General features: G+C 47.2%; 1 protein-coding gene and 1 long non-coding RNA gene across 10 annotated transcripts in view; one reads left to right on the top strand and one right to left on the bottom strand.

Moving 5' to 3' along the window:
* The window catches only part of TTC13 (tetratricopeptide repeat domain 13), a 1316170-nt gene that overhangs the window by 694720 nt on the left and 602365 nt on the right, over positions 1–19085 (bottom strand). The gene's annotated exons all lie outside the window — the stretch shown is intronic.
* Positions 1–19085, top strand: part of LOC146821100 (uncharacterized) — a 58976-nt gene that overhangs the window by 29255 nt on the left and 10636 nt on the right. For 2 of the 5 annotated variants that reach the window (XR_014963096.1, XR_014963094.1), the window contains 3 exons: positions 3903–3971; positions 4101–4187; positions 5589–5695. This is a non-coding gene — a long non-coding RNA (uncharacterized LOC146821100). Of the gene's footprint in view, positions 1–923; positions 982–3902; positions 3972–4100; positions 4188–5588; positions 5696–19085 lie in introns of all 5 variants that reach the window. The other 3 variants (XR_014963095.1, XR_014963097.1, XR_014963098.1) reach the window with 3 other exon arrangements.

Raw genomic sequence — 19085 nt, 5'->3', positions numbered from 1 at the left:
GCACTCTCCTTATCATGCAGGCTCTTTGAATTTGCGGAGGTACTTAATCCCCTTCCCCCCCTCCCTAAACAAAGTTGGTAATTTTCCGACTCTTCCCTCCCACTTCGCGTCCAAGTTGATGGCCTCGCACGCCTCTCTTCTCTTTTTGCTGCTATTGCGACTGCGATTTCCCCGCGTTGGTCACCATGGTAACGACGACCGCGCTCTCACTAAAACACACTCAGTGAGGTTAGCGGTATAGTCTTTCTGCTCACGCAGCACGACTTTCCTTACCGGAAGTCCCGCCCCATTTTCCCTCACGGCCCGCCGGCATATATTCTTAACTCAGACGCGAGCTGGGTGTCCTTGAACCATACCTCGGTGGATGGTGAGGCTTTAGGTTTGCGGAGCTTTCCTTATTACGGAATCGTGAGTACCTGCATTAAGCCTTTCCTATTTCAAGGGCATGTTTACATGATTTAATTTTATATTCCCCGGTCCCCGTAACTTTATTATTCCCATGAATAATGGACAAGCATCAGTATTAGTACTCCTACCTATAGGCTGCCTTTGCATCCCCCCGATTAGCTCTGGGACCGCGTTCGAAGCTAAGTGCTTCCACGCTGGCCATCCCTTACTAAAGCATCGTCAACTTAACCTGGCTGTTTGCTTACGGGGAGACTTTCGGTACTATTCAGCTTCTCCAGCCTTGATGGGGAATTAGCTGTTAACACAGTGGTGTGCACATGATCTCTGGTTGGCATTGTATTATTTGTCACGCTACTTGGTCCTAATGATGCGCATCCTTAACTGCATATTGTTTTCGTGTCAGCAACGAGGGTTCCATTATACCCAGTGTTTCAACGCAATGCAGATTTATGACTTTTTCTGTGATGTTATCATATTTACCTTTTTCGTGTGTTTATCTGCTTTCTATATCCTAGGACACTATAAATTTAGTGCTCTCCCACCCTGGGCTTGATTTCATCACAGCTTATGAGGGTGAGTGTCCTGACATTATTCCTGGTCATTGTGCTCAGCCAAACTCTGGGGATGTTCAGTGTAATGATTTGTAAATTTTACTGCTGCTTTTTCGAAGTATGTCCTGCACACGTTTGCTCACAATCGATGCATGTCACGGTTACATTGACATTACCACTTGTCTCCAGCAACCCTGATATCTCGTATTGTCGCTATTGTAATGTTATCTTTGATTGCAATACTTTTAATCCTTTTCTTTTTTCGCAGGTTGTGTTAATTAACTTTTGGTACCACACATTTTTAGGGTGCTGTAGGTGTAGCCACCATTGATACCTCCTAGAGGTTGTGACCACCACCAAAAAAGTGTAGGTAGCCTTCTTTTTGGTCCTGAAGAATTGCCAATTAATAAATTACCTGGCAAGAAACATGTTGACCCTTTTAGCACATTGACTCACACACCTAAAGGTGAGATATGTGCATTTCACTTTGGTTTTAATCAGGATGGTGACCATGCTTTATTAAAATAGTTTTAAGTGGATCACCTATCCCTGTTTTAGTTCACTCACTTCACACTTCACATGCACCTACACCAGCTAGTAGAAGTAATGCCTTACACACCTCACTCATCGGCATTGGAAATCTCCGTTAGGAAGGCCCCTTTTGGGTGCCTGATCGGGCATTGCACCGCCGGCCCGATAAGGAGCAAGACCCGGTGATGAAGCAAGACACCCGCTTGTTGGGTGTGTGAGGGTCTTCTTTTCCAGAAGGAGTGATCTTCTCTCCTGCGTACATTAACACCCTCACATTGTCACCTTGGCACCTTCGAGTTATACCACCACACCCTGCGTCACTTCTAGGAACTGCATACCTCTTTGTTTTCACTGCTTGTTGGGCACGTATGCTGGACCTATATGAATAATAATAAAGATTATTATTTATAAGCCCTCTATCCCTATATTTGTTTGAGAGTACACTAGCTTTCACCCAAAATCGTAGAGAGATAATTTACCGTTTGGCCAATTTTTACGTCCCAGACGTAATTGTACAGACGTTGCAAAGTTCAAGAATCATGCACAGCATCTAGAATGTCAACTTCTGGATCATCAATACCCACAGACCCCGATTTAGAAATCGGACAAAAGAGCTAAGAATAATAACCGCAGAGCCCTCCAAGAAGCACGTCCCCACAAATAATCTACTGATCGTCTGATATGCGTGAGCACATTTAGCAATAGGTCAAGTTTGATACAAAAATCTATCCCCAAAAACTGGAAGATCTTGAACAAAGGATCATGTTTACTCCCCAAACCTATGTTTGTCTTCAAACATAGTATCAACCTGAGAGTCAAAATGGTGCATACTAGACACACACCAAGCATGCTACACATCAAAATACCCTTTAGGACTCACAACCGGTCAGAGGAAATTTTCAGTGTGAGTCATGCGTTTGTGCCCAGACCGAATACACTACACACATCAACATAGGCACAGAACAGCCTTGGTTACTACAAAATCACACAAATTGTAACTCTGACAATTTGATCTACGTAATCACAGGCCCTTGTGGTCTGAGATATGTAGGAACGACTACTAGGAAGATTAAGATCTGCATCTCAGAAAACAAGAACACAATTTGATGTAACAAAACAACTACTAAATTGACAACACACTTCTGGGATTTGAAACATGAACCCAACAAACTTACATGACCAGTACTGGACAAACCAGATATTTCATAACCAATTGCCAACATAACACAATTCTTGTTTAATAAGGAGCAACGCTGGGTTTTTAGACTTAAGCATGACAGCCAAGGTCTTAACAACGACATTCCTTGGTTTTCCCTGTCTTGCCCATAGGATCGTCTGTAATAATTCTAGGATCCCTCTCCTTCAGTTCTTCTCTTTTCCTTTCCTCTTTATCTATATTGATGTCAGTATTCCTGATTATGTATTCTGTTTTATTCATACTAGCATCTCTAACCCTTTTTTTATTATACATTATACACAATGATTTGGTTATGGTTAGGATGCTGCACCCCTATCGTCCGTTTCACAATAGGCAGTTCGCTACATGTTTGTAACATGCTATTGGTCCTATATCACAGGATAACAGTTTGATAAATACAGTTCAGTTAGTCTTTTCTTCCATTTTTAAAATCCTTCTGCTTAGGGGACATGCTATGTGTTAAACGAAACATCAAACTGCTTCAGCTTGAGTCGGCAATGGCAGCTATTCGTCCTCGCAGTTCACACTACATTTCCCAACCTCCCGACCGTCCACAGAACGTAGAGGATCCGCCATCCGTGACATGGTGCATTCCGTGTCACCAGCCAGATGGTGTTCCACCTATGTGCACAAAAGTTGAGGCTTCCTGGCTTGATCGTTTACTGTCTTTCCGCTAGTTAGGTATGTGCATATTTTCTCCCCCAAACGAGGCACAAGACGACACCTCGGCTAACTTGGCTGTTCGCTAGTTTTGCATTACGTCCTGGGATACTCTGCAGTTTGCATGCGGACATCTGCATGGTCTGTCAATATAACGATGCCATGTACGTTTTTTTCTTTCTTTGAAATACATGATGTTACTATGGACACACATTTTGGTCCCTGGCAGTTTATGAGCTTGGCTGTTGCTACTCATGGTTCGCGCTCCTGATTGGTAATGCAAGCGCACTTATTCGAAGTGGCTCCTTGCTGTTGCTTGAGCCATTACGGCCTGTTTTGAACAGGCCAGGCGTTTGTTTTCTCCATCTAAAGGGATACCCTTTAACCTTTCTGTTCCTGATTGAATATCATAGCAAGGTTTTCAATTTTCACAGTTCTTTTTAGTGACTCTCCCCTTTGTTTGTCACGTGCTAAGTCAACTGCATACTCTGTGTGGGGTTCCTTGACTATATTTAAAAGTCATACTTTATCACCACCTCTATGTGTTTGCATAGGTATCGGATGCCGCCTGGAGTCTGCTATACCAAGGTCACCGGTATCTACGTGCTCACCCAACAATTCAGGTAGGTGCTGTATATTACTCTTACATTAAACTAGATCATTACATGCACTTTAATTAGAGTCATGCATAGTAGGGGGTTGTGGGTCTTGTGAATTTTTGTTAAATGTACTTATTTTGTTTCTCTGTCTAGGGTGCTTGCTGACCAATATACCCCAGGTTTGAGTGATGTACCACTCCACCTACTGGTTTTGTATAAACACTTTACCACTGTTTTAAGGTAATCAAGTGGTTATTGGCACTTCACTTTCTGCACATCCTTTCGGTCCTGATGAAAGCCGCTGCATCCCTACGGGGAGTGCTAGGCTGAAACATGTCGACCTTCCCTATTCTTTGACCGATTGAATGTCCTTATGTCTTAGTTGCATTTCTTTTAATTCTGGCCTATGAATGCGCATAAAATTGTCCAGCATATCAGAGTTAGTTTTAGTCACTTTCTCTTGTTCACTTGCCCCCTCCCCACACCCTTCTGTTCTAGAGATTTAGTATACCTCCCTTTCAGAGGGGGTTGTAGCCCGCACTACAACTAGGTCCGCAGTGCGAGGAGATCCACTATGATGAAGCGTGCCACCTATGGCTGGGTAAGGGAAATCGTCCTAAGAAAGGGATATCCCAACACTCTCACACTGAACTAAACCCAAGGGCCTGCTATTATGTTTTCTAGTTGGATAGTGGGGAATTGGCCCCTGGCGGTCTTTAAAAAATGTCTCTGGTCCTCCTTTTATGAATTATCTCAAATGACATCACTGATGAGATCACAGATGACATCATCCAAACTACTACTCCTCAAATTACTCTATTGCAAGCTAGATCATTTTAAAAACAATCTAGGTAGTAAAGGGCCCACAAACATATATAGCATAGATTGACTGTGTACATGTGTGTATGTACACAATAAAAATGGGGTGCAACAGAAGACAAGTCAGAGTCACTACGGTAAAAGTTATATGGTGAACGATTTAACAACCAGTAAAGTCTTAGGTGGAAAAGTACTTCAATTAAACAAGAAAGAGACTAAGCGCAACTAATGTGAGTTGTAGACATACATTACAGGTAGTGGCTTGAATCAAAGTCTTGTTGCCAAAATATGTGGAAAAAACTAAAGCTTATCATTACAATACATTAGTCACCTGTGTCATGTAGTGATTTTGACAATTTCAATAAAACTGGATATTTGTCCAGATATTTATTATGAGACAGTTCACATTGTTGAAGAATGTATAATATATGGTTGACTTATAAAATGTTCAAGTCACAGTATGATTGTAAACGTTGTTCTAAGGATGAATACCATTCTGCTCAATTCAAGAATATGTGCAAGGCATTTTTACAAACTATGGAGGGCTGCGCTTAGGATCTGGTTGTGCATGCTTTATCTTTGATTGATGCATAGATGTAAAACCACTGACTTAAAAATCTATATCATATGAGGTATTTAAAAGGGACATATAATTACTGAACATTCTTTTGAACAGTATTCAATGTTTAATTATTTGCTGCACACCTTAATGTCTACAGAGACATTAAAGGGGCTTTACATAAACGTAATTTACACTTGTGAGTAATTTACAGGCGTTAAGTTTATTCTTACATATATTGCTGTTTGCATTAATGTCTACAGAATTGTTAAGTTCCTTTTGTACCGGAATTCAAGTGAAAAAAGAGTACGAGCTCAACGAAATGCAGGTGATTCAACGGATATGCTTCATCTCCTGCATGCTGCAAAAGGTTACCCTCTTTAACAATAAAACTAGGTTAGAAAATGAGGTCTAGTTGTAGATCGGTGAATAGCTTCCAGTATCGATAGAGTATAGCAAACTGTTAAATTTTTTCGATGACGTCATCAGTAATGTCAGTAATGATGTAATTTGAGATGTCATCAGTCAGGTAATCCATTTTTTTTAGAAACTTCATTCAGTTTAAAACAACAACTGCGTGGTTGTACAGAAATATCAGAATAACTTCATCTACACAGTTTCCACAGAATAGCAGAATCCAGTGACACATCAATCATGAAAATCCGTTAACGACAGCATGTCTAAGTAAGCACGCACCTTTGTAGTAGATATGGGGGAGCCATACACTAAACAGTATCACAATACAATGGGGTCCTTACTTTACGTTTCACTATCACAATCAGTGGATTCATTCTGTCCAGTTCCATTTCCCACAGGGTTAAAAAGTTTTCTACATAATTCTCTCCAGGTTGCAATATCCTCTGCTAGTTTTTCATCCTTTCTACACGCTTTCATATGCAGCTCTTCGGCAAGAGACCATTCACGCACGTACCTCATTCCAACTCCCCAATGTTGGCGCTCGTGTACTCATCCAACCTATACCCTCGGTCCAGTCATGTAATCAGCGATGTAATTGAACATGGCACGAGTGATGTAATATGTGTGGTCATAAACAGCGCATACCAGGAGCAAAATTTGTTGTTAGATCACTGAATAATACCTAGTGAATATCGATGTTTTTGGTCTTGGTCATGATGCATAGCTATGTACCGTGACCAAGACCTGTGTGGTTGAAACGCGTAGGTGGAGTGAATTGGCTTGCAAATAAATTAAATTACAAAATCCCGAGGAGAGTGATGCATTATTTCTGTTTTTGGTGAACAATATAATTTCAAGGCAAGTCCAGCTTTGACGCATGCACCAGCTAAGTGCGCCCTTTGTTTGTGAAAAGTGTTGTTGCAAAAAAAATATATACATTTTTATATATATATATATATATACATACATATATATATATTCACTGAAAAAACCATAGGTTTCACACACGTTATAGTTAGGAATTAGCATTTAAAAAACCTTGCAAATTCACTGAAAAAACCATAGGTTTCACACATGTTATAGTTAGCGGAAATTTTACTGATAAAAAACCAATGAAATTGCCCCGTTATAGTTAGTGCTGGCAACTATAACTCACGCGACCGCAATCCTCTGCTGATGCTAATACTGTATTTAGACACTTATTTGCCCATGTCTTCTTCCATACATTTTTAGCTATACATATATTACAAATATTTTTTTTTCATAAAGACACATATGTCATCAGCAGAAGATTGCGGTCGCGTGAGTTATAGTTGCCAGCACTAACTATAACGGGGCAATTTCATTGGTTTTTTATCAGTAAAATTTCCGCTAACTATAACGTGTGTGAAACCTATGGTTTTTTCAGTGAATTTGTACGGTTTTTTAAATGCTAAGTTACTTTACGCCATTCGTGGCGTGCGCGCCCACTTAACGCAGTTCGTTCCGTGCGCGCACGGTGCGCTTCGCGCACCGTGCGCGCACAGTGAGCACGCGGTGCGCTTCGCGCGCGCACAGTGAGCACGCGGTGCGCACCGCGCACCCACTTTACGCAGTTAGTGCCGTGCCCACGTTACGCTAGATGGGCCATGTACGCACGATGCGCTTCGCGCACCGTGCGCACATGGAGGACATATTATGCGCTTCCTTGTGATAGGTAATCTGTTGAAATTTTTTGGGGAATTTCTGTGCTCTAATAAGCCATGCACAAATGGTGGTTTGCACACGGGGTGGAGAAAGTGTGGATTTTTTTTTTTTATAATTTTTTACCGTACGCGTACGGTAAGCATACGGTAAGCGTAATCGGCGAAATTGCCGAAAAAAAAATAATACCGTTTTTGCTCTTGGGGGATGTTTGGGGACTCCCTCAACATGACTATGTGGGAGGGAGTTGTCAAAACAGCCCCGTAACATGTTTTTGGGCATCATGTTTGATAAATAACACTCAGTGCGAGAGACAAAATGGCGGACGCCGCTTCCTGGTTTCGGCCGATTCGAATGTTTACTAAGATCTAAGAGCCAATCAGAATCGCGCTCGCGCACGCCACCGTACGCGTACGGTAAGCGTACTGTAAGCGTACCGTAAGCGGGCTCAGATATATATATTGATTTAAAGGCTATTTTCTCAGAATCTACTGAACAGATTTACACCAAACCTACAAAAGGCACTTCCTTGACCTAGGGACTACCTCTCTGCCAAATTTCTAGTAATTCTGTTCAGCCGTTCGGGCTGTAGCTCTGTCTAAAGGTCCTATGGAAAAATGCATGGGAAAAACGAGTTTTGGGACCCCCCTTGTATCTCAGCCCCCGCTTGACGAATCCCCCCGAGACTTTCAGGGTAGGAGCGGAGCGTAGCGCCCCACCTATTTTGAGAAATTCGCGAGGATTCATCGACCGGCGCCAAAGTTATTCAAAATAGAATGTTGCGGATTTCCTATGGAAAAGGGGTCCTAACTATAACTACCTACTGGCGACCGCCAGTAGGTAATATATATATATATATATGCAGACAAAGTCCTGACCTCCCGATTTCCCAAAGGTAGTTTAAACGCAAGTACGGACCTCAGTCAATGTTCAAAAACTGCCATTCCAAGAAATACACCAAGCGGCTTCAAAGATCAAATCCTGACACTTTATTTTCAATTCGTCAGACAAGTGTCCGCCTCAGACGCGTTTCGATCGCCTCCGCGATCTTGATCACCTGACGCGCTGATGCCGGACCTCCCATCAAAAAGACAGTTTCACCCAATCAAAGAGTTGACTCAAAATAAACAAACAAAATACTTAGATTGTGGGAGTATAACATCATAATCACTGTTGCAAATAAATCACTGCGGTTAAATCCAAATTAATTAATCAACGATATAAATATACCTGCAATTTGTAAAGATCAAAGGTTTAAGTGATGAACAGCAAATGAATATACATATTATATATATATATATATATATATTCACTGAAAAAACCATAGGTTTCACACATGTTATAGTTAGCGGAAATTTTACTGATAAAAAACCAATGAAATTCCCCCGTTATAGTTAGTGCAGGCAACTATAACTCACGCGACCGCAATCCTCTGCTGATGCTAATACTGTATTTAGACACTTATTTGCCCATGTCTTCTTCCATACATTTTTAGCTATACATATATTACAAATATTTTTTTTTCAAAAAGACATATATGTCATCAGCAGAAGATTGCGGTCGCGTGAGTTATAGTTGCCTGCACTAACTATAACGGGGGAATTTCATTGGTTTTTTATCAGTAAAATTTCCGCTAACTATAACATGTGTGAAACCTATGGTTTTTTCAGTGAATTTGCTTGGTTTTTTAAATGCTAATTCCTAACTATAACGTGTGTGAAACCTATGGTTTTTTCAGTGAATTTGTACGTTTTTTTAAATGCTAAGTTACTTTACGCCATTCGTGGCGTGCGCGCCCACTTAACGCAGTTCGTTCCGTGCGCGCACGGTGCGCTTCGCGCACCGTGCGCGCACAGTGAGCACGCGGTGCGCTTCGCGCACCGCGCACCCACTTTACGCAGTTAGTGCCGTGCCCACGTTACGCTAGATGGGCCATGTACGCATGATGCGCTTCGCGCACCATGCGCACATGGAGGACATATTATGCGCTTCCTTGTGATAGGTAATCTGTTGAAATTTTTTGGGGGAAATGCTGTGCTCTTATAAGCCATGCACAAATGGTGGCCGTCGGCCACCATTTGCACACGGGGTGGAGAGAGTGTGGAATTTTTTTTTTTTTATAATTTTTTACCGTACGCGTACGGTAAGCGTACGGTAAGCGTAATCGGCGAAATTTTCGAAAAATTAAAATTTACCGTTTTTTGCCTTGGGGGATCTTTGAAGACTCAACTAACATGGTTATGTGCATGGGCGCTGTCTAAACAGCCCCTTTATATGTTTTTGGCATTTGTTTATCAGCTCCCCCCTCAGAGTGCGAGAGAGAAAATGGCGGCCGCCGCTTCCTGGTTTCGACCGATTCGAATGTTTACTAAGATCTAAGAGCCAATCAGAATCGCGCTCGCGCACGCCACCGTACGCGTACGGTAAGCGTACCGTAAGCGCACCGTAAGCTGGCTCAGATATATATATTGATTTAACGGCTATTTTCTCAGAATCTACTGAACAGATTTACACCAAACCTACAAAAGGCACTTCCTTGACCTGAGGACTACCTCTCTGCCAAATTTCTAGTAATTCTGTTCAGCCGTTCGGGCTGTAGCCCTGTCTAAAGGTCCTATGGAAAAATGCATGGGAAAAACGCGTTTTGGGACCCCCCTTTTATCTCAGCCCCCGCTTGACGAATCCCCCCGAGACTTTCAGGGTAGGAGCGGAGCGTAGCGCCCCACCTATTTTAAAAAATTCGCGAGGATTCGTCGACCGGCGCCAAAGTTATTCAAAATAGAATGTTGAGGTTTTCCTATGGAAAAGGGGTCCTAACTATAACTACCTACTGGCGACCGCCAGTAGGTAATATATATATATATATATATATATATATATATATATTTTATCTACTGGCGGTCGCCAGTAGATAGTTATACTTAGGACCGTGTTTCCATAGGAAATCTCAAAATTCAATTTTGAATACCTTTGGCGCCGGTTGACGAATCTTGGCGAAATTTTCAAAACTAATGGGGCGCTCCGCTCAGCTCCTACCCTGAAAGTCTCGGGGTGATTCGTCAAGCGGGGGCCGAGAAAAAAGGGGGGTCCCAAAACACGTTTTCCCCATGCATTTTTCCATAGGACCTTTAGTCGAAGGTACAGCCCGAACGGCTGAACAGAATTACTTGAAATTTGGCAGAGAGGTAGTCCTCAGGTCAGGGAAGTGCCTTTTGCATATATGGAGTCAATCTGTTCAGTAGTTCCTGAGAAAATTGCATTTAAAAGCACATACATATCTATAGCCGCGCACGGTGCGTGCACCCTTACGTGCGCGAGCGTAATTCTGATTGGCTGTTACATGTCAGTCAACGTTCGAATCGGTCGAAATCAGGAAGTGTCGGCCGCCATTTTGTTTGTTTTCAGTGCGAGAGTGGAAAAGGAAGGTGGTGAACGTGAAAAGGGGGCAGGGTAGAGAGTTCCTGACCCCCTAGCCTTGGTCAGGGGTCCCTGAAGGACCCCAAAGGCAGAAAAAAAGATTGTAAATTTTTTTTTTTTAAATCGCGGGGGTGCGCGCACGGTGAAAAACCATAAAAAAAAAAAAAAAAAAGATTTTTTTAAACGTAGTTTATTGAAAAATAAATATATTAAAAAAAAAATAAGACATACATAACTTAGCATTTAAAAAACCATACAAATTCACTGAAAAAACCATAGGTTTCACACACGTTATAGTTAGGAATTAGCATTTAAAAAACCTTGCAAATTCACTTAAAAAACCATAGGTTTCACACATGTTATAGTTAGGTGGATATTTCACTCGTAAAAAACACAATGAAATTCTCCCGTTATAGTTAGTTGAGATAACTATAACTCGCGCGACCGCCACTCTATCACAAGGATGATGTCATCAGTGATGTCATGAGTGATGCCACTGACCATGTCATGAGTGATGTAATATGTGACGTCATGAGCAGAGGATTGCGGGCGCGCGAGTTATAGTTATCTCAACTAACTATAACGGGGGAATTTCATTGGTTTTTTACGAGTGAAATATCCACCTAACTATAACATGTGTGAAACCTATGGTTTTTTAAGTGAATATATATATATATATATATATATATATATATATATATATACATATTTATACACACACATATATGTTCACTGACAAAACAAACGTTAAATTAAAGATATAGTTAGGAAAAAAGTCAGTTACAGAGTAACATCTTACAATTAAAAAAAGAAAACATGAAATTAACCAGATATAGTTTATTGAGCTAAGTCGAACTTGCTCCCAACCCTGCCCAGTGTTTTCATCAATGATGTCATTTGAAATGTTATCAGTGATATTATCAATATCCTGTGTCTTACGCAGAGAAGTGGATAAGGAGCATTCTGCCGGAAAGTGTACTGTCCCCCCAGTTCGTCATTGAACGTGCACATTAAGTACCGGTCCGGAAACAGCCATCCCCCCAAAGATAGCGGTCAGGCCTTTCCTTATCCAGCTCCTCAACTTTAGTGACCGGGTCGCCATACTACGGGAGACCCGAAATACCTCAGACATAATGGTAGGCAATGCTCATGTTATCTTCTTCCCGGACTACACCGCGCTGGTTCAATGTTGCAGAAGCTCTTTCCAGTCATTGAAGAAACGCCTCAAGGAGCTAAGCATGCGTTACTCCCTCCTGTTCCCTGCCCACCTCCGCGTGATGGCTGAGGAAACCACACATTTCTTCGACTCCCCTACAAAAGCCTGGACATGGCTATAAGAACTAGAGCTATCCTCCGGATGCCCAGAGCCTGGAACCACAGCGAAAACACAAGATAGACGGCAGGAAACGTAGCAAGCACCCAGCAGCAGCACCGCCGACCGCGCAGATCACACCTCCCAACCTAAAACAAATCATTACTGAGCGCCGGAAGGCCCTGCAGGTCGCGGCAGCACTGGGTGACCAGTCCCACAGTTCGGATCTGGACACTGAATCCATTCAATTCATGGCCAAGGAAGAACAGTCCCAATCGTGGTCGGGAGGGCCTGACTCTCCCGATCCCGGAGGTGACGCCACAAACCTCCGATGACATCATCTAGCACCTGAAGCTCCAGCAGATATCCTTTCATCACCCTATCTCCTTAGCTGCAATGAAGTAAAGAACATCCTACCTTCAAAACCCTTTTCCAGCAGGGCGAGTGTAGACCTGGCGGAACTGCGCATCGGACAGTACCTTACCACGTTGCAACGCCATGCTACACCACTTCGGCAGTCTGTAAACTTTCTCGAAATCTGCAGCCCTCTGGCAGGGACCATTTCAGAGGCAACCCACAAGGGCACAGTGACAACACCACCACCACCACACACCATAGCCCCATCGTGAACAGACATTGTTTAAGGCAGAATGTGTTTGCAACACTGTTTGGGAGGGCCCTCTTTGCGGTTCCACTCCACAGAAGTTTTACTGTTTCCCCCCACCTATTCCCTCTCCTACACCTCACACTGCACTATATCGCACATGGGATTGGAGCATCCACAGTCATTGCGCCAGTAGGCTACCGCGCCAGCAGCAGGCGGGGCACCGCATTCGGACACCACACACCCAGGTATGGCACACATCAATGTAATCACATGGAATGTAAGAGGCATCCACTTTCCAGCTAAGCCATTTATTCGTACTTATAGAGTGGAGCCGCACACATAGCGCTACTGCGAGAGACGCATATCATACCATTGGTGGCCACTAGGCTCTGTAAGAGATGGCAAAAACAAGTGTTCAGCACACATTTTTTCACCCCCGCAAGGGGGTCATTAGTATGGGTCAGAGCCGGAACCCTATTTATAGCAGAGGAAGTGGCTACCGAACCAGAAGGGCGATACGCTCTAGTATGAGGCAGGCTAAACAGGCAGTCTATTCTTATGGGCAGTCAGCCTTCCTGCAAAAACTCACCTGCCTGCTTTCGCCTCGGGCTGATATCCCGTAGTTACTGGGAGGGAAGAACAAGTTACTTACCTTCGGTAACGATATATCTGTAAGAAACATTAGTTAGTTAGATTCCTCACCTTAGAATATCCCCAGGCGACTGGCTGGATCCGGAAAGATTTTTCGTCAGCAATACCCTTGCGCGTCGCTAGGCGTTGTCTGCGGCTCCGCGTCCGTCGTCGGAGTACTTAGACGCCGCCCTCGCATGCTGACGTCAGTTCTTGTACATAGCTTTCCGTGCCAGGAACGCAGAGCCATACAAGAGACCGACATTGGTGCCAAAAAATTCTAGGGCCCTGAAAGGGATAACCTCAACCCTAGATATCAGTTCGCAGAACGGGGAGGATGGGTGGGTCGGTGAGGAATCTAACTAACTAATGTTTCTTACAGATATATCGTTACCAAATGTAAGTAACTTGTTCATCTGAAAGAAACACGTTAGTTAGATTCCTCACCTTAGAATAGATACCCCAGCAAAACCAACCCCGGTGGTGGGTCTGCGAAACAAGATCACACCAGAAAGTCCTGGAGAACAGAACAGCCAAAGAAGCCGTCTCTCCGGACTTGGCTGTCCAGGCAATAATGTTTAGCAAACGTGTGCAGCGAGGCCCACGTTGCTGCCTGACAGATGTCCTGCAAGGGGACTCTCGGCCCAGGGCAGTTCTCGCCGCTGTGGCCCGAGTGGAATGGGCCCTCAGCCCTACAGGAGGTTCCTTTTTAGGCAAGGAGTAACAAGCTTTGATAGACAAAACGACTCACCGAGAGATGGTCCACTTGTGCACCGCCCGTCCCTTCTTAGCGCCCAAGTAGCCAACAAAGAGTTGGTCGTCCACCCGGAACTGCTTGGTGCGGTCCAAATAAAAGGACAGCACCCGTTTTGGGTCCAGACGGTGGAGCCTCTCTTCCTCTTTCGAAGGATGCGGAGGAGGAAAGAAGGTGGGCAACGTAACAGACTGCGCGATGTGAAAGGCAGTTACCACCTTAGGGAGAAAGGAAGGACGAGTCCTGAGAACAACTTTGTCCGGATGGACAGAAAGAAAAGGAGGCGGAAAGGGGATCCACAGCCTTTGCTGTGCACCATGCCACAAATTTGTTCCACCTGCAGGCGTATGCCGATTTTGTGGAGGGACGCCCGGCTGCCAGAATCACATCACAGACTTCAGGAGGCAAGTCAAATGGCATCAACTGTCGCAGCTCAATCTACACGCATGGAGGTGGAGACTGGACAAGTTCGGGTGGAGGACCGTCCCCTGCTGCTGCGACAGAAGGTCCTCCTGAAGAGGCAGTCGTATCTGGGGATCGATTGACAGACTGAGTAGCTCGGGATACCAGTACCTTCGTGCCCAATCCGGAGCCACTAAGATGACTTGGGCCCGGTCGCGCCTGATCTTCTTCAGCACTCTGGGCAGAAGTGGTATAGGCGGAAAGGCGTACAACAGACCGCAACTCCACTCGCGACGAAAGGCGTCCCCGAGCGAGTGCCGCCTTGGAAACTCCAACGCGCAGAACTGCTGACATTGCGCGTTCTCTTCGGTGGCGAATAGATCGAACCAAGGATCTCCCCACTGCCGAAAGAGGCCTTGCGCCACGTCCGAGTTTAGACGCCATTCGTGATCCATCATGCACCGGCGGCTGAGTTCATCTGCTCTGGCCTTCAGAGAGCCTACCAGATGTTGAACCACCAGGGTGATGCCCTGATGTTCCAGCCATGTCCAGAGGCGCAGAGCCTCCTGACAAAGGGTCCACGATCCCACCCCGCCCTGTTTGTTGCAATACCACATGGCGGTGGTGTTGTCCGTGTACACCTGCACCACACTTCCCCGGACAGAGGGAAGGAACGCCTTCAGTGCAAGTCGGCTCGCCCTCAGCTCCAGAAGGTTGATATGGAGCCGGGACTCCGCCGGAGACCAGAGGCCTCTGATCTCCGCCTCTCTCATGTGGCCCCCCCATCCCAGGAGGGACGCATCCGTCACCACTACGTGCTCCGGTTGGGGGAGGTAGAGGGATCTGCCGCTGACCCAATCGCAGTCCGTAAGCTACCACTGCAACAGGCGTGCAGTGCCCTCCGAGATCAGGACGTGGTCGGACAGGTTGCCTCGATGCTGGCTGGGCCCACTGATACTTCAGGTCCCACTGCAGAGCCCGCATTCGCCATTTGGCATGATGCACCAACAGGATGCAGGAGGCCATCAGACCCAGAAGCCGCAGCACCAACCTAACCGAAAACCGGGATAGAGGCTGAAAGATGGGAATCAGAGCCTGAATATCCCAGACCCGCTATTCCGGAGGATAAGCCCAGAACTGCGCCGAGTCCAGAACCGCTCCGATAAAGAGGAGCTTCTGGGAGGGACTCAGATGCGACTTCGGCACATTGATGGAGAACCACAGCAAATGCAGGAGGTCGGCCGTAGTCTGGAGGTGGTAGACGACTGCCTGGGGCGAGCCTGCCTTTAACAACCAGTCGTCGAGATAGGGGAAGACTGGAACCCCCAATCTGCGCAGGTGAGCTGCGACCACCGCCATCACTTTCGTGAACACCCGAGTGGCACTGGTGAGGCCGATGGGGTCACGGTAAACTGAAAATGCTCCTGACCCACCGTGAACCGCAGGTAACGCTGGTGGGCCGGCAGGACGGGGATGTGGAAATAAGCGTCCTGCAAGTCCAACGCTACCATCCGGTCTCCAGGGTCTAGGCCAGAACCTGAGCTAAGGTGAGCATCTTGAACTTCTCCTTGCGGATGAAGGCGTTGACGCTCCTGAGGTCCAAGATAGGACGTAGGCCCCCTTTGCCCTTCTTGGGAACCAGAAAGTAGTGGGAGTAACAACCGCGACCTACTTCTGGAACAGGAACGCGATCGATGGCCCCCTTAGCCAAGAGGGCCGTAACTTCCTCCTGTAGAAGTTTTAAGTGATCCCCCGACATGCGGTGGTACTGCGGTGGCATGCCTGGAGGGGTCGCCTCGTAGGGGAGGGAGTAGCCCCTTCAGACGATTTGCAGCACCCATCTGTCTGATGTGATGGAACGCCAGCAGGTGATGGCGAACTCTGCCTCCCACTGGCGTGGAATGGGCCTGAAAGCACTGACTAGGAGGGCTTTGAGGCAGATGCTGCCGGGGTAGATGTGGACTGACCGGAACGTTGTCCCCCTGTACCGCCTCGGCGGAATCCACGTCCGCGACCGCGTGGAGGTTGGTTCTGCAGCCTGTGGCTAGGTGGACGTGAGGGGGCGCCCCTTCCTTGGCCACGAAAGGGGCAAAAAGCAGAAGTTTGCGGGCGCGGGGTCAAGAGGCCCAAGGACTTGGCCGTAGCCCGGGAGTCCTTAAAGCGCTCCAGCGCACTATCCGCCTTGTCGCCAAAAGGGAGACTGCCATCGAAGGGCATGTCCATGAGGGTGCTCTGGACATCCCCTGAAAAACTTGTGTATCGCAAACAGGCGTGGCGGCAGAGCACCACTGTGGTCGACATCGCCCTACCCAGCGAGTCCGTAGTGTCCACTCCACATCTGATAGCGTGCCACGCTGCATCCCGCCCCTCGGCAAGAGCTTGGGTGAGCCGTGTCCGGGCCTCCTCCGGACACTGGGGCAGCACGTCCTCCACCGTATCCCACAAGGAGTGGGAGTAACGGTCCAAGAGACAAGCGGTGTTAACAGACCGCAGTCCCAAACTAAGGGAGGAGAACAGCTTCTTACCAAACTGCTCAAGTCTCTTGGATTCCCGATCCGGGGGAGCGGACGGGAAGGGGCTCTGGGAATTTGAGGCCTGGATAACCAGTCTCTCGGGCGTGGGGTGCAGGGACCGAAAACTGGGGTCGCCCGGTGCAGGGCGGTGGCGCCGGGCTATGTTTCGGCCCACAGGAGGTACTGTGGAGGGCTTGGACCAGGTGCCCTTCAGAACGTCCAGTAGTGCTTCATTAAACTGCAGCAGAGGCTCTGAGGAGCTTGCTGATGGTTGGAGCACCTCGGTGAGGAGGTTAGTCCTCACAGCCACAGCAGGCAGCCCTGCCCAAGGGCTTCGGCCATCTTGCGCAGCACCACAGAAAAAGCAGCACCTTCCTCCAAAGCCACAGTCGGAGGAGAGATGAAGCCAGTGTTAGGGGAGGTATCAAGACCACTGGCATCCCCCAGCTCATCTGCCCAGTCCTGTGATAACTGGCCCTGCTGGGCCAGAGGGTCCTCAGACCCCTCCCAGTCGTCACCGTCATCCGATTCCTGGTAGACAGGTGGAATGATCGGAGCCGGGCGGAAGATGAAATTGCCACCCGTCGGACGCGGCGCCGCTCCGATGCCGGGCCTGAACCCGGACTGAACCAGGGAACGGCGCCGGCGGAGGGGTCATGAGGTCGACCGGCGCCGACTGGGATCCAGGCCTGGATCCCACTGGGACCAGCGGCGCCGGGACCGAAGGCGCGCCGACAGGTGTCGACGGCGGAGCCAGGCCACTCATGGCCGAGAGGAAGGCACTGACCTCCGCCAGAGTCGCGTCGGTCCCAGGGACCGGCATGTATGGGGACGGACGCGACCCCTGCAGCACCGACAGAGCCGCGCGGGTGGTACCACCCGAACCCTCAGCCGAGTCGCGCGACCGGAGCCCGAAGAGCGATGTCGACTCTTGGACTTCTTACTATGCTTCGACTTACCCAAAGACTTGGAACCAAACGAGTGCCAGAACTCCAGCAGCTTGCGGGACTGCTCTCGCCTGGCCTTCGAAGTCAGGGTACAACTCGGAATCGTGGTCGGCCCCAAGGCAGTAGAGGCACCGGCGGTGGTGGTCCGTAACCAACATCAGTCGGTGACAGGAGTCACAGGGTTTGAAACCAGGCATCCTACTGGCACCAGAGTTGAGTCGACAGAATAGACCAAAAGAGTCAAAAAGTTTAGTCAAAAAATTACTAAAAGGGTATGCTCTTCCCGGATCGGCGCTGTCTGGCGTGGAAAAAAGAAGAACTGACGCCAGCGCGCAAGGGCGGCGTCTGAGGACTCCGACGATGTCATTCCGGCGCACAATGCCGACGACGGACGTGGAGCCGCAGACGACGCCTAGCGACGCGCAAGGGTATTGCTGACGAAAATTCTTTCCGGATCCAGCCCGACGCCTGGGGATATTCTAAGGATAGGAATCTAACTAACGGGTTTCTTTCAGATCTTTAATTCAGTGCTCAAAACTTTCTTGGACCGCTCTTTTCCCCCACTGACACGCACCCCTGCCTCTTCTAACGCTCAAGCCCTGCACGGCTGGCTAATGCATTGGTCTTTGACAGACATTAGGCGTGCTCGTTACCCAGGCACCTGCATATACTCGTTCTACTATCACGTGCACAGCTTACATGTCCGATTGGATCGGATTGTTGGCTCCTTCTCGCTACTGCCGCTCATTAAAACCATTGATTACCTCGGCTGCACGCATTCCAATCATAACCCCCAAGTATTGAAGCTGAGCTGGGAAGCTGGCCCCCCTCCAGCCCCTACCTGGCGTCTCCAGCCGGCAGTGCTGGAGGATCCCGCGTTTCACGCCTCGTTAGAAACCGCCACCGTGCAATACTTCGAGGACTAACGATGGTTCCGCGCATAGCGTCCCCTCAGAATGGAAGACATTTAAGTAGTGATCGGAGGACACAGCATGGGACTGGTTTGGAACATGTGCAAGCAACTCGCCCGAGAAATAGGGAAGCTAGAACAGGACCTCCTACCATGCGACATCCAAGC

The sequence above is a fragment of the Triturus cristatus genome, chromosome 6 (genome assembly GCF_964204655.1).
Source record: "Triturus cristatus chromosome 6, aTriCri1.1, whole genome shotgun sequence".
Taxonomy (NCBI): domain Eukaryota; kingdom Metazoa; phylum Chordata; class Amphibia; order Caudata; family Salamandridae; genus Triturus; species Triturus cristatus.
The sequence above is the reverse complement of the archived record's forward strand: the minus strand, read 5'-3'. Positions and strand labels throughout refer to the sequence as shown.